The 24,796-nt window shown below is 37.0% G+C and overlaps 1 protein-coding gene across 1 annotated transcript in view; it reads right to left on the bottom strand.

Moving 5' to 3' along the window:
- Window positions 1-24,796, bottom strand: part of LOC113240237 (probable G-protein coupled receptor 158) — a 382,545-nt gene that overhangs the window by 220,679 nt on the left and 137,070 nt on the right. The gene's annotated exons all lie outside the window — the stretch shown is intronic.

Here is a 24,796-nt window from a genome sequence, read left to right as displayed (position 1 = left end):
TTTCATTTCATTTCATTTCATTTCATTTCATTTCATTTCATTTCATTAAATCCGGAAAAGTAGTTTCATTTCCAATGTGTAACAATCGCGAAAACCTAAGAACTCGATAAACAACGTATTGCTTAAGATTGATAACTAACAAGCGCTGTGAAGTCACTGCATATTGGCCCCGTGTATGTAGTTATTCAACACAAAAGGCGGTGTAATGTCCACATTGTCGATCGTCAAAAAATATTTAGTCGATTATGTTGCTTACACATTTACTCTATTTCACTAATCTCACAAAAAAATCGTGCAAATTTGTAGGCACCTTTCCGCTTGCCTGCCGATCGTGATCCTGATGCCTGATGACGCGGTCGCGAAAGTTGCATTCAACCCCTGATGAAGACCATCGATTATGGTTGAAACTAAACCGATTCCGACTAAAATACTACGCGAGGCAGTTCCGTTACTTTAATACTATGATTATATCGTTATTAGTTACTTGATAAAATATAATGAAAGTTTTTGTATCGAACAATTAAAATTTTGCTATTGCTACAGTACGTATTGCGTTCTGATTATTTCCTATATCTTAAAGGTTGTCGGGTAGAGACCGCTCTTAGCGACACATTAGTTTTAAGCTGTTTATGTACAGTTTTTGTCATTTTCTTAGTTTATTGTGTATAATGAAGTGTATGTCTATCTATCTATATGTGTTTTCCAAAGGTTCGTGAACCTTCTTCGTCGTGCAGGTTTCATAACCATGTTTTGTTTTCACCATTAGCTGCAGGTACTGCTACTAAACATTCATCAATGGGCTAACTTAGATATTTAGGTCATAGGTATTCGCCACTATAGGAATTCGGGCCTTCATCGACGATAACTCAGTTAAGAGGTAATAATTTTAACCGCTTGACGTTTTCATAATTTCAAAGACGATTCTTTGCTAAAGTGCTTTTTTTAATAGTTTCATGTAACATTTTTGTCACACCTTACAGACGATGAAAGTGGTGTGATTATTGGTGTGATAATGAGTGATTATGTCATGAAATAAGCAATAGATCTATATGGTTTTGGCATAAATTATTAGAATTTTGGTTCCAAATAAAACTTAAATGACTGCATAGTAAAAACTAGCCTTAGCCTTACTTTTGAGGACAGAGAATTATCTGATGCTAAAGTTCGATGCAACGATATCGCGGAAACGAAAATGACGTAAGGCAAACATTTCAAGCAGTTGTGCTCCCACGAATTCTGCCACGACACGCATCATAAATGATTTATTACCGAGATCTTAAGAACGAATCCTAACGTTTTCTTAATTTAGGAAATGAAACTATTTTTCACGGTTGACAGTCAACCGTGACCATGGGACCTGTAAAGGGCCCGAGACGTCGGTTTGTTTGAAAAAACAAATATACGCGATTTAAATCCGGAAAAATAGTTTCATTTCCTATGTGTAACAATCGCGAAAACCTAAGTTTTCTTAATTTCTAACTACTTTTTGAATTCCGTAATAACGGCTTTTACGCTAGGCTACTTTTTGTAGCAATGCATCATCAGTACGTGAGTGTAAAATACTGTTTTGGAATAAAGCAGCAGTCTACATGGCAAAATACTTTCCTCCTCTGCAGGAGGCCCTAGATTGTTTCAGTTCCAGCGGGGGGTCTGCACCACTGAGTCTTTTCGATTCACGTGCAGTGTAGTTCATTAATTATCACTGGGAACGATGGTTAGATTGGGAGAGGTAGAGTGTTAGAAACCCCGTGGACATGTGCACTTAGAGATGGGCAGTATCAAAAACCCAATCAACAGGGTTTTAACCGGGTTTTTTTAGGACGAAAAAAAGGCAACTCGACACAAGACCCACCTTATAATAAGCCTCATTTAAGGATGCACATTTGCGATTGATTTATGAAGATCGATTCAAGCGCGACCTAACGATTTTTGGATCGATTTATTTCAATGCGATATTCAAGCGAATCGTTAAATAGACAGGCAAATGTAATCGTCTAGGTAATTATGCACGCAATAAAAATGTTGTGGTAATGTCAGTAAATTTGAACAAAACTCGATTTACAACAAATATTTTGTTGTAAATAGTTTTTTTGCTCTCGATCGGCGTTAATGGGTTTTAAAACCAGGCGTTAACAAAGCGCAGAGATGTTTGCCCATCTCTGTGTGTACTGTAGCTGGGGAGTAGCTCTAATTGCGTAGCGAGAGGTACTTCTAAGAATATAAACTGGGATTAACTTCAAAGATTTGGTTTATTTCACATTTTTTACATGGTTTATACTTTCAGTCTAGGATGTAATATGTAATATGTCAAGATCTTCTGTTTTCTTATTTCAATTCTTCAAAAGCATTCTAATTACAAAAACTATATTCACTAGCTATATTCAGCCAGCAATTCTACTCATAGAGTAGAGCCTAGACTACAGTACCCATTAATTCAATTTCTAAGTTAGCAATGCCTCTTGCCAATGGTGAAAGGAGATGTCGTGATCACATCGAAGGGGTCCACAAAACTTATGAAGCCTCTAACTCATTTTGGGTCATTATGGCAGACTATGTATAGCGCATACATTATCAACACATACATACAATACGCTTTTAGTACTTTTGGTTACATCATTTTTGTCTAGGTAAACAAAAATTATAAAAAATTAAAATTAAAAAAAATATATATAAAAATTATAACTATACTGCCTCCGTGGCCGAACGGTTACCACGCCGGACTGCCACGCAGAGGTCCCAGGTTCGATTCCCGGGCCGGGATAAATATTTGTATGGCCTACATTTATTTCTCTCGTGAGTTTGGATGTAATTTGTGGTTGTCTATGTATGTGTCTATGGCACCCGCGACTGAGGGTTTTCCTAGTGCGGTGCTATGTTGAGTGTGTGCGTTATTATTATTATTTTGTTATTTGTAATATACAGACAAACTGTGTTCCCTCAGGTAATTTAGGAATTATGTATTAAATAAGCTATATCAACTTATTTAAGATATTCAAGAGCCGACCGGTATAAGTAGTAAACTAAATTTCACATTTCATTCGAAAAGCGTTCAGTGGTGCTAGCTCCCAAGGGGAATTAAACTCGAGCCTCCTGCATGGTAGGCAAGCGCTATACGAACTAGCCTGTCGCTGAACTTTATGCAAAATGTTGTACCCCCTTTTGTAATTAAAACTGCACTTTATATTGTACTTTATTTACTTTATGTTAAGTCATGATCTTGCTGGTGGGACCTCCTCAATTCCATTGCCAGCTCTGTGACTTCTTTCACTCTCGGTTTTCCTCTCGTTCTTTTTTCTTCTATTTCTGAGAGAGAGATCTCGGGTTCGATTCCGGAGCTGGAAGAAATATTTGTTTCATAACACCCGATGGAAATTGTAGATATGGACGAAGATGGAATATGTTCTCCTGGATCTTTATTCACTTTGGCCTTAAATATATCCAGGTTGTGTTGTTCAGGAAATACAGAGCTAAAAATCCATTCATGTAATGAACGTGAAAGTTTCGTGAGAATTGCAGAAATATTCACTACAAAATACGTAGCGAGGGATTTAGGCTAGTAGAGCGGAGACGGGAGGGAGTTGGCGGGCATAAATCAAGATCCATCCTATGAAGACCGGCTTGGGACAGGATGTGTCAGTACACAGGCCTGTCGCGAAGCTTTCAACGTAAGCGAAGGTTTTTGAGTCACATTTCCATAAATCCATTTTTGTCCCAAATAATAGAAATGCTTCGGAATAAAAGGCTCTACGTGTTTTTTTATGTAGGTCGAGAATACCGCAACAGTTTTGTTTACTTCATGCAACACGTGAATTTTGATTTGTGAAGAGCATTTGATACGATACGATACGACGAAAATGTCATTAGTATGTACTAATGACATTTTCGAATTAAGCTTATCCCTTTTATTAGTTATATATAAATAACACCTTCAGTCTGTACATCTTTTTGCGTTTATGGTAGTTAGACATAAACGCAATTTCAAATGTAAGGTTTGAATTCAAATATCATTTGTAACCCACAAACGATATTTGAATTCTGACGTATTATGTAAACATACACATATACAATTAATAACTTTCAACTGCGTGTTATATAACAGAAAAAGTCAATATAATAAATATTCCTAATTTAATGCGATCTTAGTGACGTCCTAAAACATTACTTACGCGGATCACACGTTTCTAAATATCCGCACTTACGCAATTTCATCGGGTGTCGGCCAAGGTAGCATTTTAGGGCCATTACAGTTTACTATATATTAAAGATTAAAATTGAATGTTATTAAAAACTAAAACTAAGTATTGTTAGTGTGTGTTTACTTAAATTATTTATAGAGTTAAAAACCTACACTGGTTGTAAACATTTGCAGTTGATATGATATACTAAAGATTGATCCGTAAAGTGTAGTCAAAGCGATAATATTTTATTTGAAGCATCTAAATGTAATTTAGGGTAGTCGTACGATAAAGATACTTAATTATATTATGAATATAAAATTGACGAGGAGTGTTTATCGCGGTTGATTTCGGTTCGTGATGTGGGTCGTAACATTTCTCATGGCCTCAATTTTTGTGAATACGATTATTTTGTTAAGGAGCTTTAAATTCCAAACAAAAACTAGTTCTAAACGCAAAGTAATAGCCGCACACGCGATGCGCTCCTCCTACCGCAAAATGGCGGCTATTTGGTTTCGCAAATTAGAAAAGCATTCAGTTTAAATACAAGTTTTTATAAATAAAAATTATTATTCTGCATTGCTAAATAAATACCCTCCGTACTACCAACAAAAACATCTCAAATAAAATGCAGTAATACACCGCAAATCCTGCACTTATAAAGCACTAATTAAATTTTTGGTGTACTTGCATAAATATGATAATATTCCGTTTGAGTGGTTCTAACGTTTACCATGAAATTACTCCTTAAAGTATAGTTTATAAACATTTATATTCAGGGTAAACTTAAAAAACGCTACTTACGGTATGTTTTCAATAAATAAACACCGAAATCACTAGCCCAAACAATAACACACCCGATTGTCGTGACTTATTTTTGAAGTTGTTTATTTTTTTAAATGACAGACCCAGGCATTAAAAACTTTATGGTTTGCTAGAGCAGTTACCGAAATTAATATTAGTTCTTTTACCTGTTATAATTTCGATATCCGATAAATCGATATAAAATCATCACCGGTACCTCTAGGTGTGGTATGCGTCTACGGCTGCATGTATCGCGTGAGCAGATAGTACATTGTGTATTAAGGGTGGTTTTTTTTCTCATTACAGCTCGGTCGGTAATGAGAATAAAAAAGGCCCGAGGGTTTTACTTCGAGCATTATAGTCAAGTTAGCCAAGTGTAATGAAAACATAATAGCAGTAGAGCTCCTTGTGAGAAAGTTCATTCAGGTAAGTACTGCCACCAAACCTGTTCTGTCGCGAAGCAGTAATGTGAGGATTACTGTGTTCCGGTAAGGCTGCTAGTAAAGCTACGGGTACGTAGATGTCAACTGTATGTCTGAAGGTGACGAGTGCAGTGAGGAGCGCCTCAGATCTTAATGATTTAACGCTGTGAGTGCTACTACAACCGTTAAGGGTATTATTTACGAGCAGGCGAACGACTTGTTTGTCCCGTCACTTTATATCATAAAAGAAATATGGCAGAAAATAATTAATAGTAACACTAGATTACAACTAAAAGCACTATGAACTTCAGATAATTACATAATTTAAAATTATAGTGGAAAACTGTAATACGGGCTTCTTTACGAAATTTTCTTTATGAAAGTTTACTATCTAGAAAAAGGAATAGTGTAGACCGACTTTTACCCGTTTAGCTTGCGTCAGAAGCAACTTATTTAAAGACGATAGCGTATTATTATTATGGAAATATTGTAGCAGCAGGGTAAGAGAAACACTGCAGTGGTTTGTGCTTGGTCCTTGTAAATCTTGAGAGCACACCTTTGCTGTTGTGAGGGCAACTTCATGATTTTAGTGTGTATCGTTTCTAGGAAGTGACGAGACTTGATTGAGACGGCGTTGCATGCTATTTTAGTGGAAATTAATAAAATTATTCAACAAAGTTTGTCAGGGTTAGTGACGGGAATATTATTTAGTAGTAAAAGAATTCGTCCAGGGAAGTGCTGCAACTTTACCTAGTTGAGTGACACTGCAACGGTTATGGACAGGCGTGTCGCTTATCACCAGGAGAGCGACTAGTTCGCCCTGTCACTTGGTGTCATAAAAAAAAACTTGAAATCGCTAAAATATCCGTTCTTGAGAATGCGTATGCGAGAGAAAGGAGTTGTTTCCATGGGAGTATTTATCTATAAATAGGCTATTGCGGGTTTTTATTTGTAACGGTAAATATATTCCGTCTCCCAGACCAGAAAATCGGAACTACATTTCAGTCATTGTCACGTTAATGTTTCGTATCCCTATGGAAACGGATTGAATGTCCTTTTTACTGGCAGCTGTAGTTGAGATGTATTTGGCACGAAATCACTAATTTATCTCCTTAAGTACCGTCACTAAATCGAGGAGGACTCAAGGGACGGCACTTCGGAAGTGCCTGAAAGCTCTAACAATTCGGACAAGTTGAAGTAACTCTTATGGCATGCAAAATAAAGTTGATACAGAATGTTATTAGCGCCGAATTATATAACATAACTATCCTATCGTGGGGGTGTTCAATATGCATTTTGGTCTTTTAATGTGATTCTTTTTGTTCGACAAATTACAGCTGCGATAAGTCTGCTTGTGTATAATATTAAGTATATAGATTCATATATTCCTAAACAGATAACAACACGGTTTGTGTTTTGTGACCTTGATGGTCCAACACTTTGCACTTTGGTTGCTATATGAGGAGGTCCTGGGTCAGATTGTAGTTAGAACCAATTTCAGAAATGAAATTTTCTAAATTGGTTTAGGTCTGTTTGTTCTGGAGTGGAATCCGATCATAACGATTTTTAAGCGAATACAAAAATAAATTTAATAGACAGGCAAATCAATATTCTAGATATGATCGCAATAAACATTTTGTAGTAATATTATTAATTTTAAACAAAACTTGATTCACATCATATATGTAGTTGTAAATAGTTTTTTTGGCCTCGATTTCGGGCACTAATGGGTTTTAGCACGATTTAAAACCAGGCGTTAATAAAGAGCCGTGTTGAAACCTGGGCGCATGCTCATCTCTGTGTGTACCTATTACTTCGATTTCTAAGTAATTTAACATTTGTGAATGTTTCGTAGCAATACGTCTTGCCGACAGTAAAAGAAGACATCGAAGGCGTTCACAGAACCGGTGAAGTTTCTAACCCACATTGGGCCATTATGGCAGACTTTAGCCTATACTTATCAATACATACAATACGTTTGTGTAATTTTTGGCTTAGTAAACAAAAATTATACGTATTTTGTTATTGTCAATGTATAAACATACTGTGTTCCCACAGATAACCTATGAATTATGTATTAAATAATCTATGTCAACGTACTTAAGTTATTCAAGTTCTGAAGTGAAATCCGTTGCTTTGGTACTCTTACAAGGAATTCCGTAGTTACTACGTCAAATACCTGGTCTCAGTATTAGACGTAGTGATCTGGTTTCCATATATTATTTAAATACGCACCTATGTAGTAACTTATATTTTAGAACATAATGCACAAGATCATTGATTTCAACTTAAATTCCAAGTTTCCTGGAATGTGCGAGTAAATTAATGTATCGTCAATATTTATTCTGATCGCGGCCGATAAAAATATATATCGGATCCGAAATTACCATTTAATATTAGAATTTATGATACCCCAGTAAATTACGTCAGTAAAAGAGAGATATCAAATATTTTCCTTCGTTTTTATATTCCTTGACTGTTACCTTGAATTCTATTATTTCTTGTGGCTGTTTGGGTATGGAATTTTGACTTTAGGTTTCAACAAAGAAGATGTAGATTCAAAAACAATATTACTTCATTCGACGTGCAATACAATAAAGAATAAGAAAATACAAACGAATAACAAAACAAAAGGCTAAAACAAGACTCAGTTTCAGAGACTTATAAAGTACATATTCCTTGTTGATATTTAAACAAAGCCCATAATGAACACTTAAAATGAACAAACTCAAACACCCTGAGCAAAACAGATAATTAAAGAACATTTAAACTCCAAAACAGACACATAACGCACAAATTAAAAAAAAATTGCCACTCGGGGAAGAAGGGTTGAGTAATTGCTGTCATTCCATCAGTCGTCGCTGCCGTTGGTTGAAATGAGATATAAACGCGATTTGGGCGCTATTACGATAAACACATCTTACTAACGTGTTAAGCAAGCATTACAGTATGAGAGATAACATTCAATTCCAAGCGCTTAGCACTTAGGGCATAGTAATCCACATTGACCTTGTACGGGTTGAAAACCTTCACGAATTTTCCAACGATTGTGAACAGTTTTCGATATATAGGTTTTCTCAAAATGTACGCCTTTCAAACTACCATCGGTCTTTTAATTGAAAAGCAAGCGCAACGGGCTACATTTTGGTCCCAAATCGGACATTATGTAAGCAAACCATTTAGATACAGTCCAAAAACCATAAATACAATCACAAATTCGTAATTTTCAACCAAATGCTCCTGTTTTACGCAAAGTTTTGAAGACAATGGAATATTGCACGGATCACGGAAGAAAAAAAAGAATGGTAATGGCATCAAGCAACATTTGTATCAAAACCGGTGTCGCCACACGCACACATTTGAAAAGTAATTTTACATTAGTACTAAGATAACATAATTTTGATTGGTTATAAATTATGAAACGAAAATAGACAATAATAAAAAACTTTTGTTAAAAAAAAGTGAAAGTTGTTTGGATCTAATAAGGTTTTATTATTACTAGTCACATAAAAGCTAAGAATCCCATGAACACAAACTTCTTGGAACGAAAGCAAAACGTTGACAATCTACAGATAGGGATGTGACATTTAATTGATATCGACATTATGTTTCATAAGTAGCAGAATATTAAACTAGGCATTGCTTTGCACTTGCTATAATTAGGGTCATCGAGTATATAACCAGAAATAGAGACGAAATGTCATTTAATTTATTTGAAAGCTATTCTGCCATATCATTACTGTGACAACTGCGCTCCGATTCGCTAGCCCGAGTTCGAAACAATTGACGGGTGTCGTCAATGGGTGTCGTCAATTGTTTCGCTTCAAATCGACCAGTTAACTTGAGCTTGGCTATAATGGATGAAAATTGCAAAATTACATATTTATTATTTAATTACCGATGAAATGTGATTCCGTTTGTTTTGTAATCAGATGTTTTGCTGTTTTTCCCACACCACCGAATAGAACAGCACGGCATTGTTAGAGATATTATCTTTATTACAATAAATACAGAATATTTTTTGGAATATACGGAGACGTACACACAGATCAGTATTTCAGTGCAAACGAGTTGATATTTATAAGAGCTGTATCGCTAATGTGTTACCAGGAACATAGGGCCCTTATTTCGTCTCCATTTCTGGTTATATAATCGTTGATTAGGGTTAACCACGGAGTATATGGAAACGGCATTTAAAGCAATTTCTTCGAGAACTAGCGTAGCTGACTTTTTCACGCACACATTCATTGAGCGTCATTCGAATTGTTCTTTTGACGGCGACGATGGCTAGCAACCAATGTATATTGTTATTACAGAATTGCAAGAAAATAGTTTTGTTCCGAAATTATAGTATTGTATTGTTCAAAATATTAGAAAGTACAGACTTTTAGTACTTACCGATGGAAGAAAAGCGACATAATATAATGGCATATTTCTATTTATTCCACAAAATAATCATGTATCACATTTGAACGACGACTGACGCGCTGTTGACACTCATATATATATATATATATATATATATATATATATATATATTTATATACTTTACACCTACCTAGCTTATCACCATACATATATATGGTGATAAGCTAGGTGACGCGGACCCCGCCCGCTAACCAGTCCATTACTAGTATTTATGTGGTCTGTGGCACGGATATAATACGGACGTACGGCCCTTTACGACTATTCTCTTGACCAATGACATTTCATAAACCGAATGCCACGACATTGACATTCTTGTGACATTTTTGTGACATTGCACAGTACCGAAATGGAGCCAAGGCAATTATCTTTTGCATCAAATAGGTAAAAGTTCTCTATCCGTATCTAGACATAATATAAAACGAGCACTTCGTTTGCTGCCTAAAATACAGTCGAGCCACTAACAAAATAAAGTAGATTTAAATTCAATTTTAAGACATATTTATTACGTAACTAAGCAAATGTGTCGTTAAGAATATTGCTGGAAGAAGAAGAAGAAGAAAAAGTTTGTTAAAAACAATACAGAACCAAAGGAGAAAGATGTTTGGGCATATAATGTGTTTCGAAAATCGAAGGAAAGAATTCGGTCTTCCTCTACCTCTTAGAGGAAGACCGAAAAGATTTTCTTCCAGCGTATGTATTGTCTCTTTTTTATGACATTGTGTCCTTCAAAAGAGGAATGAAGAGGCATTTTGTAGGCATGGCTAAGGCGGTGATTGTGTCAATAATGCACTAGGCTCCTTCACGTTAGAATTCCATTTTCCATTTAAAAGCATGTGGAATATTTAAGACACAGAATCTTAGAGATTCGATGCAAGGAATACCTTCTTTTATAAATTCGTTCGTAGGAAAACAAGTAGTCCTAGGATTGTAATTAACTTGTTTATCCACTTTTCACATTGATGATTCGAAAGTATGGAAGAGGAATTACACTATAATAGATTTTAAATATCACGTGGCGACTTCTCAGAGAGAGCCCTCCGGTACTTTACTTTCCAAGTTGTTAACACCAAAAAAGAATTTCATATCGATACGCGCTCGTTTATTAAGCATTCTCTCTCCCTTTTCCAATATGGAAACCTTTCAAATATCACCGGATCATGTCGGATAACTTTAATCATTCTGAACGCATCGAAAAGACAACAGCGTTAACCTCGCTTTCTGTCACTCAGTTTGATAAAAAAAAATGGCAGTTTTGGTGGTTACCATTGTCTACAGGAATTATTTTTTAAGCACGTAGGTACCTTACGTTTTAAGTTCTCATTATTCATTACATTTAGAAGCTGATAGCTTCATAGCCCAATGCTCAATCAATAAATCAAAAGTAAAAATCACCCCGTTTGAGTTATCAAATTTACCTGATATTTGTCATCATACAATATCATAAATAGCCTTGATATAGTATTTAACTTTTATCGATTACAATGACTATTTTAAACATCACAAGTAGTTGGTTAGTTAGTCACCTCTTGTATTATTCAATAGTTCAAACTAGACAAGAACTGAACTTCTAAGTAACAGCTACTAACATGATTTTGTATATTGGCATGGCTTATGTTTGAAATCGTCAATACTGTTAGTCCCACTAATATTGAGTTCTTAGGTTTTCGCGATTATTACCCCCCTCCGACTGTGCTGTCACCTTGTGCTAGTGGAGGGGCTTGCGTGCCCTTATGATCCCCAAGGTTAGGCCGAATAGCGCTTCGCATACCAGACAGGCTTGAGGGGGAGTGCCAGACTAAGCGGAAGCACACTCTGCGGAAGGTTCACTCCCGGTACCACTCTGATCAGCAGAGCCGACTGGGATGTGGACGTGCGCTGGGTGCGTGTGCAAGGTACGGCGCAGCAAAGGGGCTAATTTGAGCGTTTGCGCGACGAGTTCCGGCGGCTGTTATATCACGGCTGTCGGGACAGGCTGCGGTCACCGTCGGGCGACCTGTCATCCCGACAGAGTCAACCGACTGACTGGGACCAGGGGGCTTGCCTTAGCTTGCCGGCCCGAGTGGAGTCAACTACAATAAAATACGCCGAAAGGTGATGTCGTTGGGGCGCCCCTTCACGGGGCCTCGCGCGGTGACGTTACGCCTGCTTCGGTCGGTTGATAGGCGGGGTTTACCCACTAGCGGCCATCCCTAGGATACATCCCGTCCTCCAAGGACGTATTAGGGTTACCTGTGTACAGGGGGCACTGCCCGGGTGGACGGTATATATCCCCCATAGTTGTGGGAACTATATGTGATTGAATAATAAATCGTTTCTTATCCCGAATGTCGAAGTGAGGTCCGCGAAGGACGGAGATACGAACCATGCAACCACAACGGACACTGATTTTGCCTTGCCATTGGCAGCTGCTGAGGAGAATACATCATGCTGCACCGCGGTGCCAGAAACCAGAGCGGAAAGGCGCGCGTGTCGCGCGAAACGCCCTCACGAGGGGCCAGAGGAGGTACTGGAGCTAGATAGGGCTCCAAAAGTAAACACAGCGCGGAGAGGCTCCCTGGGCGAAATCATCGAGACGGCGACCGCGGCTGTGAACTTGGGCAGCCTCGGCATCTCGCACGTAGATTCGGAATACCCAGACGGGTGCCCGCATAGTCGAGGTGCCCGGGGTGACCAGCGCCAGGAAGGCCGACATCCTGGCCAAACTAGAGGAGGTCATCGGGGGACTGTCAACAGTAACGCGGCCAACCAAAACTGCCAGTCTGCCGTCTGTTGTGAGCGTGGGAGCCGTCAGGCTGGCCCCTAATGGGAGGGGGTCAGCCCTCGTCCGCTGCCCAGTGACGGCAGCCCAATTGATGGCGGCTACCGGCCGTCTGTTGGTGGGGTGTTCCTCCGCCGGGGTCCACGTGATGAAGCCCCTGCCCATGCGCTGCTCAAGTGCATGGGGATTGACCACACCAGAGTCCTCCGTCCAGTGTGGACAGGAGCGGGCTCTGCTTCAGGTGCCCCCACCAAGGCAAGCCGGGACCCCAGGCCCCCCGCTGTTGACGGACAAAGTATGGACGAGTGATGCCAGCACGCCACCACACAATACTGCAGGGCAACCTCAATTACTGCGCCAGAGCATAGGACCTATTGGTCCAGGCCGTGGCGGAGTGGGGGTTTGCAGTGGCGGTTGTGGCGGAGCCATACTTTGTCTCCCCGCGGGGGAACTGGGCGGGGTATCGGGAGGAGACGGTGGCCATAGTGGCGTCGACTGCCGGGAACTCCCCCCCCTAACCTCCTCCAAATCGCTCCCTCGAGGCCGGGGGCCCTATGCAGAAGGCTATACGCCGGGGTGTAGCCGGGTGACAAGGTGAACTGATGACCTGGTGAAGGTTGCGGGAATCCGCTGGATGCAAGCTGCGCGGAACAGGTCGTTGCGCTATTCTTTGGAGGAGGCTTATGTTCAGCAGTGGACGTCTTTCGGTTGAAATGATGATGATGATGAATAGTAACTAGTTCTAATATTTAGGTTAACAATTCTACATTTTGGTTGTATCGCGATTGATTGTTAGGAAGTTATCAAAATGGTCAATGTAAATTGCATTATATGCCAGACACCCACTCTACATAGTACTAGAGCGACGGAATTCTGAGGCACTTATCCCAGAACATTCAGACCAGACCCAATTTAGAAAAGTTCATTTCCAAAAACGGTCTTGCCGGGAATCGGTTGGGCCACCAGGGCCGACGTTTCGGCCCTGCACAATGTTTTAAATGTCGTTGACATCCCAGCGTCAATATAGCGACAATAGACGTTTAAAAGATCCACCGGTCTACTCGTATGCTGACCCAAATAATTCTATACTTACACAACAGGAAATTAAATTCCATGTATGAGAACTAGATACGACTACTATAAAGAGTAGTATTAGTAGAGCTCCTTGTGAAAGAGTTCATCGAGGAAAGTACTCGTAATGTAACGTAAGTACAGTAATGTGAGAATTACTGCGTTTTGGTTTTTGAAGGGTAAGGGCTGGTGAAATTACGGGCACATGGGACTTTTCAACTTATGTCTCAGGGTGATAGGCGCAGAGGCAGTGCATCTTAGATCTTTGCGATTAAAAGTTCTGAGTGCCACTGCAACTGTTATGGACATGCGTATCGTTTACCAATTGGCACATGACTTGCTCGTCTCATCACTTAGCATAAAAAAATAAGAGGAGCGTGTTAGAAAGATACATACGTAACAACACATACGTTTTAATTTAGATCCATCGACACCGTTCTTCCTTCAGTCGACTAGAACACGTGAAGTGTTCCGGACTTTATGTCGTTTATACACCACCCATTGGCACGAAGTGCTTCGTCCTTCCTAATGCTTATTGTAAAGAAAAAAATTACCTGCTTTTTCCTGAAAATTTAAATTCAGGGCTATATTTTTGAACAAATAAGTACCGTCCTTACATCGTCAACCATTTCCTCCGTCCCTTCCTTTGCTATCTGTTTGTTTTGTTCCTTTGCAATTTTGTCCATCCCTTCCTTAGCTCACGCAGTTGCGCTTTTGCGAGTCGCCTGAGAAGTTTTCACACTTTCCTTTAGAATAAAACCACAAAACACTTTGTGTTCACTGTGAAGCCTAGCCTTTATCGTTTGTTACTTTGACCGAACTTTTCAATTCATATTTGTCTCATACATTATTGACGACCTCCGCGATCGAGTGGCTTGCTCACCGGTTTTCATAGTGTGGCCATTTCTGAGATCCCAGGTTTGATCCCCGGTCGGGTCAGTGTGGAAAAACTAACTTTTCTATATTGTCTCGGGTCTGGGTGTTTGTGGTACCGTCGTTGTTTCCGATTTCCATAACACAAGTGCTTATGCTAGTTTCTGTGGGTGTTCCCGCAACAACGTATGTGATATTGTCTAATATAAAAAAAATATTACTACATTACATTTTTGACCATTCCATACCTATGGTAACATGCTAGATACTTCCCAGCAAGTAATATGTCTTGACAACGTTTTGATTTGAAAAAAGAAACCATGCCATCAGTCAGTTGTGACCATTGAATCTGTGATAGATCGGAAACGTTGGTTCGTTTTGAAAATAAAAAAAACAAATATTTGGGATATAAATAAATCCGAAAACTAGTTCAATTTCGTATGAAAAGAACAATTTATATTTCACATTTGTATTGACAAATTTTATAGCTGTTTAGAAAAGAGATATTGTATGGGGTAATTTGGACTCATTAAAATGACTACATAACCTATTTCATTTCACCAAATTGCACTCTTAGGCGATGGAGTTTTAGCTACTTTTCTTTCTTGTCAAAATTGTTAGCGCAATCTTATAATTTTCAATAGTCCCAATTACCCCATGCAAATAAACATGTCAAAATTTACTTTACGCATTGATTTTTTTGTAATGAACGTAAAATTCATTCTATTTACCCAAAGCAAAGACGGTTGAATTTTCACAATCAGGATTGGTTTCCTGAAGTTCAAATTCATTATTGAATTGAAACCATTGCTCTGATCCAAAAATAAAGGAATTATACCTCGAAATTTGGCAAATCCAAACACTCGACAACTTATTAAATATTGACCAAAGTTTTGGCGTAAGAAATCCATCTATTGTATTATTCAATTCAGGGTGGAGAATTGTACATAAATAATGCAATTTGTTCAATATAAGATTTATAGTCTTCTTACTGTATTAAAGTGGAAGAAGATGAGACAGTTCGGCATAAAATATTACTAGTTTCACCTTATTGGGGATGTTTATTAACTATATGTAACCTTCAAAATAAGTTTTTGTTGGATGTACCTACTAATTATTCAAATTTCAAGGTGGCTAAGACTAGTGGGAAAATAAACGCTTCTTAATTTGGCGATCGTCTTTTCTTTTTTTTATGATACCAAGTGATAGGATGAACAAGTCGTGCACCTGGTATTAAATGACAAGCCTGTCCTTAGCAGTTGCAGTGTCACTCGGAGCTTTAAGTCGCAAAGATCTACCATAACCTTTCAAAAAACAATCTTATTTCAATGTAGGCTTATAGTAAGCTTATTATAATATTACTCATATTCGTACCATGACAAACCTATCAACCAAGTAATGTATTATTGCTAAAGTGACTGAAAGAACGATGGATTTCCCAATATTGTCAATTCTTTACTAAAAATAGGAAAGAAATAACGCTATATGAGCTGTATAATTCCATCTCTTTCTTTTTTGATATTCCGAATCGTCCTATCGTTATTGTAATGTTAAAGTACTCAATTTTATTTACATTCAGAGAACTTTAACTGCCAAAAAAAGAAAAGTATGTAACAATGAAATCTATTAAAGTTACGTTGTTTTCAATTATGTTTCCGCATTTTGAAAAAATATTAACAAAGCATCAGAAGAGCTTTTCGAAAATTAATGATGTTCAGCAGTTATTAAAAAGTTTCAAAATTAATAATTCAGAGAAACATGGGTATGCCTGAATAAACTAAAGTTAGATTAAAATCTTTTGAATGCAATGCAAAGAAACTTACTATTACAGTTGAGGAGATTAATGACATCAAAAGAAGAACATTGAGAAACCTCATTTTAATTCAGACGCTAATTAAGAATTCTTTTATGTTTGACCTAAGAAAGAGTCTAGGCAATGCCCTTGAGGTCCGCTGGGAACGTTGAAAATAAATATGCAAGTTCGACAAGACGTTCTTGAAAATTGGTGAAATTTTCGATCTATTAATCTAAGGGAGATCTGTTCGCGGTTGTCCAATTCTTAGCTTCTTCTTTATTGTCGCCAGTCTATTCCATTGCATAGTTGGGTATATACATATATATTTTGCTAAGGTTGTGAACACATGTAATAGTGCCCCAGAGTGAATTGCCTTGCTTTGATACTAATAATAAAGGGAATTTCTTAGTTTGATACCAGGTAATTGGGTCGTTATCTGGGAGTTCTGGGACATTATTATTAGTAGTACTGCCACCACACCTATTTCTGCCACTAAGCAGTAATATGTGTGAATTACTAAGTTCTCAAAAAAAGAAACAAAAAATCTCAATCAAACGAAAACTGATTAATTATAGCAACAACGTTCACCAAACAATGTTGTAGGCCATGACAGAATGTTTTTGTAACTTAGCTATGAAAATTGAATCGATATAGAAGCCCGGGAAACCCAACAAAATTGGGTAACCATATTGAATTTTCAAAGTTATGCGCTTTAATTTTTGAACACATTAGTGACCCTCGGTGTCAGATTTCGTGGAAAATTTTCTGCAAGAGGTGGCTATAAAAGCAAAGATATTGGACGTGGTATTGCTTCTGGTTCCAGTGATGTGAAACAAAAACGAAAAAAATACTATTGAAGATTTTTTCATTTCCATAAAGTTTTTTTTTGTATTAACGGTAAATCAGAACATTTTTAGTTCATCATCATACCCATAAATTCGTCTCACTGTTGGGCACGGGTCTGCTATCTGGCAAGTTTCGACCATAATCTGTCACGCTGGCCTAATGTGGGTTGGGGACTTCATATGTTCTCCAAGGATTGAGAACCTTCTTTGACGTGCAGGTTTCGTCACGGTGTTTCCTTCAACGAAAAGCTCATGGTATGTTTCAAATTAAATTTCGTAAATTCCGAAAAACAGAGTTGCGAGCACGAATTAGAACCCACGACCTCTGCTTGGTAGGTTAAACCGTTAGGCTACCACGGCTTTTACATTCGTACGTTAACATCAAACTCGGTAATATCTCTCAAAAAGTTTAGCTTACTTTAACAACAATCTAGTTAATTTCTTTATTGACAATAAGTATAGGCAGCGTCATATATATGTATGTATATAGAAATCATCCCAATCAGTCTCTGTTCTCTTATATCTTTTCTGTATATTGAGCATTTAGTCGGTGTCTTTCCAATAAATTATTTACGTTTTGTAACATTGAATATCAAAGGTTTGCTCAAATACAACAATCAAAAACATTCGACCCAAGTTCGACCCTTGTGTGATCTGTTCATTTTGAACATTTTACCATTCATCAACATTTTAAAACATATATATGCGTTTAAAATGTATGTTTTTGTTTCGAAATTCAAGGCATTGAGTACATTATATTTTGAAGTACTTACACATGTTATCAAGCTAATCAAAAGCTTTATTTAAGTCCAAATTGTTGCAGAATATGAATATTATTATTATTTTTTGTATATATAAAAACAAATCATGTTTAGAAAACCGTAGATAATTTTTTGTTGACTTAAATTAGGTAAATTCAGACTAAATGTAATTAAGTCGAAAAATTGCCAGATGTTTAAATATTGCATAAAAAATTCAGATCAACATACTTTTTATTGACATCGTGACCATCGTCGCATAACAACTTATTAATTTTATTATTTGTTTTGTCATTACTAAATAGTTTTGCAATAAAAATAGTAAGTCAAAAAAATTTCATAAGTCGTGGAATCCCATGGCTTGCGTGTCGGACTTCCGCCTAAACTCTCTCCTGCGAGAGCACTAGTTATGAAGTGGTTCCAAAATGGAGTCTAACATCACAAGTACATGTTTTCAGATCATTTATTCCTTGGTAATTATCCTTTATTATTTAGCTTCCATTATGATTTTTATGAAGTTGTTTAGTTATAATTTTCGAATAGAATGGGTTAATAATAGAGTCCAGCTCTCAGAGTTTATCAGAATATTATTACTACCTCATGAGCTAAAGCTTTACCATACTGTAGATTAAATGCCTAATATGAATAAAAATACATAAGAGAAATATTGTTATTTAGAAATGAGTCCTATTTATTACAGTTCCGTTAAGTAAGAGCAACTAATACAAGGGAAAAGGATCTCGTATTGTGCATTTACGTACGTGATATAATTTTATAAGTCCTATTATCAGTTTGTATATTCACGAGACGTTTGCTTTAATGTTTATGTCGCCCTTTTTGTTTAAAGTAAATGTATATGGTTATATCTCGGTTAGTGTCAAAGTTTGCTCATGTTCTATGTGAAAATGTGTTTTACATTTGCCTATGTAATTGTTATACATTGGTTGTGTCTTTTTTCGATAAAATATGACAATTTTTATAACATTTTACAGGAATTGTTAAATTTAAGGATGGTGCTGTTGTGATAGTTTTATTGTTTTCATCTTGTTTTGATGAAAACAATAAAACTATTTAAATTTATTTTATTTACTTATTTATTTATTTATTTCAGGCAACTAGGACCCATAGATACATACCTTACAGACTAACATACATATAATAAAACAATAATATAATAAAACAATAACAGAAATATTAAATAAATACCTTACGGACTAATCATAAATACAATATAACATGATAATATACATATAACACTATTTATTTACACGTGTGTACTTCGACGTGTGACGCAACGTGGGTGTCCGGTAGCCGTCCTCGTAAACGCCGGTACATGACACCCTTCGGCCAAAAGTCTTCTCTCACTATTTAAATGAACCATTCATTTAAATAGTGAATAGAGGATTTCTTCCATATTATTCCAAATTTATTATTGCCTTAAATCCTCTGTTGATAGATTCGTATTTGTAAATCTTAAGTTGTGGTGCGCCATTCCCATAAAAGCCACAAATTTTCTGTAAACATATAAATATCAACATACCATATGCAATTCTTAGCTCTCGTTAATTATCACTATAAATGCTACATGATCTGTCGTCATTTGGTTTGTCATTGTTACAGCAATCGTTTATTAACTTGTCAAAATGAACATTACATCAATTTTATCAACTGTCGAGATACTAACTAGCATGTCGCTCTTGCCCGCTAAGCTCTAAGTTCTAAGTGGTGAAATGTTGAAGACGTTAGTCGCGCGCGCAATCGCGCACTCCAACGCGCGCTAGTTTCACGCGGTCTATCCTACGTTATTTTTTTAGCGCCCCCATTTTTTCACCTACTTAAAAGCCACTATAACTTCAAATTAAATTGAATAATTAAAAAATACTGGTATCGTTCGGTGAAGTCAATGTGGAGGTTTTCCATACGAGGAATAAGAGCAAAGTCAAAGTCAAAGATCATTTATTATAATAGATGAAATAAATTTACACTTGAAAACGTTACATTTAAGCTACTGCTCGTTCACTACGCTGACTTCCCGGAGAAGAACGAGGAAGAAACTCTAGGAATTGCTCTTTTCAAATAAACTTAAATCAAATTTGTGTGGATTCTGGAGCCGTATCGTCTTTGCATACATTTTTATCTAACACGTAGTCTTCAATTTTGTAATTTGACTTTTCAATCAAAATATTTTTAATGTAGTTCTTAAACTTAGGAAATGATAATCTTGATATATGCTCCGGAATCTTATTGTTAAAACGTATACAGTTCCCTATAAAAGAGTCGTTTATCTTGGTTAAACGAATCGTGGTACCATGAGCGAAATCGTGGTACCATGAACGAAATCGTGGTACTACGAGCAATGGCGCGTGAAAGAACGTTAGCTTAAAAAAATCAAACAGGTAATCGCACACGATTGCGCGTGCAGGCTTTCCTGGGCGCATTTTTATTCTGAACGCTCCTGATCACTCGCGATGAGAGTGACTGCGTAAAGGGGGCTATTGTAAACTATATTGATTACTCGTAAACAATAGAAAATATCTATGCAAGCAACACTTGAGCTACCACTGCCAATCGTTAAGTGGCGATAAGTATGCCTAAAAGATAAAAAAAATGCAGTACTAATTTTCAACTTGTATAGCGCACTATAAATAGAAACCCCATTTGATATCTGACCCCTAAACAGAGGCCTATAAGAAACACAGATGCTCACTATATTTATTTTTATAAATCTTATAACAATTTCATCTCCTTGATCTTTTGTGAAAGTGTTAACGTTCAAAGAATTTGGACTATCTCCAAATTCTTCGAACCTATTAAGTGTAACGTACCATACAGTTACGTAATTAATTAAACAACACAGAAGAAATAATTTAGTTAATTTACATTCCTCTCGAATTCCTTCACAACCCTGCAGGCTGAGAAATAATTACTTCCTTTCGTTTCTATCCCGAAGGCGTTGATGTTTTAAGATTTTAACCAAATTTAAATTTAGAATGGCTATATCTTTTTTTATCAAAAATATCATTATTGCTGGGAATCTTAACCATATCCCACCGTTGTCTTTGTCAAATCGTCCTCTTCCACCTCACTGTCAGATTTTTTTAGTAAAGATCGTGACGTCACTTATTTGTTGGGAATCGATAGAAAACTTTGAAAGGTACACAGTTTAACTAACTAAAAACTAACGTTTAGGGTTCTTTACAGCTTCTACTGTTAGTCGAGCTCACGTTTATACTGAAAAATGAATAGACGGACAAGAATTGGTTGTAGTTGAAAATTTTGAGGTTGAATAGATCTGGAAAAACTGAAATAGTCAAAGAATTTCGTTCCGTAGATGTTCGCATAATGAACATGGAAGCAAAACGATTGAACGAACCATAAAAGGGTGAAATCCTTTGCTGCGTTTGCTTGAGCGGTGACGGAAAGGAGTGGGCGGGATTTAATCATGTGGTACTTACGCACACTCCCCAAAATCTTTATTATAAATATATGGATGGTTTTCTGCACATCTATATCAACCCACAGAACCGGAGATCGGAGATATTGAGTATTGAAGATTTTTATTATAATTTTTTGTCGTGACTCCATTATACTGTGAAATAGAGAGGGCATATCAAAAGTTTTATTTGGTATATTGTAATGTTATCAAACGTACTTTTTGTTATTAAATGAAAATGGTTTCTAAGGTAATTAAACGTTTAATAATAGTATGTACACGATAATGGCCTCATGACACTGGAAGGGCTTGTGCTGTAGTTCCCACGCGGGCCAATGTGGATTGGGAACTTCAAACACATCATTAAATTCCTTTGCTGATGTGTGCAGATTTCCTCATCATATAATCCTTCATGAGGCTCAAATAGTAAGCCCACCTAAGAAGCGGTGTTCTGACTCCTAAAAACTGTCAGTACGCTTCATTCTTCTACATAAAGGTTGTAAAGAGACCATACCCAAAAAATAACTACATAAATAGAGGATATTGTCCTTGTGCTTGAAGTTTGCCTCGCCAAAACCCTAGACTAGTAATGAAATCTTGATGTTATAACCATCCTTAAATCAAGAAACTTCACCTGCTGTTTGTCATGGTGAAGCAAATCAGCCATACGCGGTCGTACATAACCCAAGTTACGTACACATCGTTGACAACAACATTAAGCTACGTGCTAGCGTTTGCTTGTTATTCAAAATTTGTATCAATTTGTCGTTCACCTGGCCTAGATCGTAAGGCAACTAGACCCGAGTGGTGATATAAGTCAGCAGATTAGGGTGATATGCGGCACTTTTTCACATGGCGAACTCTGGCAGCGAATTTGCTTTTCTTTGGAACATTTTGAACTATGCTAGTGCTAGTTCTTGTTGTTATCTGACAGACTCGTAAGGCGAGTTGCGGATTATCAGCTCCACATCAATTACTCCACATTTAACTATTTCACTCAAAAGTAAAGCTGCTCTTGGTTAAAAATTCCGCTTCCGCTGAGTCTCGCAAACTGTCTGCTCACCGGGCCAGGAAGGAAGCATATTTTTTCAACAAGCGGGAACACCGCATGGCTTTATAAGTTTGGACGCCGAAAAAGTTTTCAATATTATCCAAAAAGGCTTTGCTTGTGACCCTTTTTAATACCTGTTTCCGACTAGCTTCATATTCTTTGCTGAGTAAAGCTTTTCGGTTTCTCGCCAAATCTATCGAGCCAAATTTATTACCACTGTTCAAGTATGACGGATCATACGCTTACATTACAAAATTTGCAGATAACTCACGCCTACATGCTGGTACCAAAGATCCCAAGTTACTTCTTTCTAGAAACCAGAGACTTTGTAACTCTTGGTACTCGTGGTACTTTGGTACTCGTATATATATTAGTGATTGACCCTGATGGTAATCCGGATATAATCTTGTGGAACTGTGTGCTGAATTGTCTCCATTGTTGACACGCTTGTACCACAGTTCAGTCTCAAAGCCCACGAATAAATTGTAACGTACAGTCGTACTGACCTCCATATATCTCGAGCTCTTAGATTTATCCCTGGCAAAGTAAATGTCTACCGCTATATTCTGTACATTGTGATAATTACATATATACAAATACCCGAATTAATAAGCCGTGATAGCCTAATCGTTTGACCTACCATACTTTGGGTTCCAATTTGGGCTCACACCTCTGAGTTTTTATGAATTTATGTGTGAAATTTAATTGAGAACTTACCATGAGCTTTTTGGTGAAGGAAAATATCGTGTTGATACCTGCACGTCGAAGAAAGTGGACAACACTCGGAAAACATGTGAAGTCCCCAACTTGCAATAATCCATAGTGGCGGACAATTGCCTAAACCCTCATCTGAGAGGACACCTGTGCCCAGCAGTGGGACGTATAAGTAGGTCGTTGATGAATTACCCGAATAACTTAACCTTCTTTTTGGGGCAATTGGCAAAAAGTTGTGGCATGACTGTCAGATAATAGTTTGTGATAATTAGAAATTTCTGAACAACAACTGAGAAAACGTTAGAAAAGTAAAAGCTTTTATTAACGTTTAATTTATTAAAGATAATGTAAAAATGAAAAGAATTTAAAAAAAATTAACACCTAGATTTCAAACCAGGTTCAAAGGTTTAATTAATGTAATTTGCGTACACAGTTTAAATTTATGAAACATTTTTAATATAATATAATAATAAATATAATAAAATAACTTTTACTACGATTTTTGTTTATAATTTTCTTTAAAATATATTAAACTTTATCTTCCAAAGACTACGACGCAGTCATAGTTTATTTCAGGCTATTCTATGGATGAACTCCCTTATGCAGAGCAGCGTTTAAATTTTAATTTAAAAAAAAAGACACTTAGTGATATATCAACATAGTGTCCTAGAAAACACCGTTCTCATTCTTAGTAGCTTGGGTAGTTTATGGTATATCTATTACCAAGTTAATAAATACAGAACGTTATGGGGTGTCACCTCGGGTTTATTGAACAATTATCTGAGTATAATATCTATCTCTGTGTAACATACCCTACACTTAATTCGCCTACGTCCGTACACAATTTATTTTCTGTTCATGGGGAAACCAATAGTTTCATCAAACAATTGAAAGACATCCAATTACAGTTTTCCGTCAACAGTTCCAGAAAAATAGAAAGAAAAAAGAAAGGAAAGCAATTCATTCTGCACTTTATATTGTGTACGAGTACAATGTTATGATTAAGACTAAAAGTGTATTGCGCTGAAAAGGGCCCAATTCAGCAAAAACTGCGGCAGAACCACTGCGCTGGTCCACTGTAAACAGTGGACCCTTTTCAAAATGACCGATTCAATAAATTAAACAAATAAAAGTAAAAAATGTGGACGCGGGGTATTTACGCAATATAAGCAATTTAATTAAGAAATATAAAATGACATATGCCTATTGCGTTTTCAAGTTTACTCTGTGTTCATGGATTTTGGGTTTCCGCGTACGTGACACAAATAAATTGCTACAGGTGTGTTTTAAAATCAACCACGAGCACCAAATAACAACAAATAATAGACACATATACGACACGAAGTTAAATAAAAATAGAACCCTATACCTACGTCACCAGAGTCATGAATTATTCAATGAAACGAAATAAAGTATCTGTGAGTTTACGCTTTAGTACACTCATATTACAATTGTCGATGTCTTACTTTCTCGAACTCATATCTTATAAAGAGTGATTGTTCATGAGATGGCAAAGATTTCCATTTATTTTAAATTTCTTATCAAGGGTGTTAATGTGGATTGCATTACTTTAAGAATAGGTAAAATTCAGTGTGTGAATATGAAGCAAATGTGATGTGAAATCAACCTGCAACATTTGTATGTACCCGCTCACGCGATGCGCTCCTCC

This window comes from Hyposmocoma kahamanoa, unplaced genomic scaffold, assembly GCF_003589595.1.
Source record: "Hyposmocoma kahamanoa isolate Upper Pololo Valley unplaced genomic scaffold, ASM358959v1 128, whole genome shotgun sequence".
Lineage (NCBI taxonomy): Eukaryota > Metazoa > Arthropoda > Insecta > Lepidoptera > Cosmopterigidae > Hyposmocoma > Hyposmocoma kahamanoa.
This window is presented reverse-complemented; position numbering and strand designations above follow the sequence as displayed.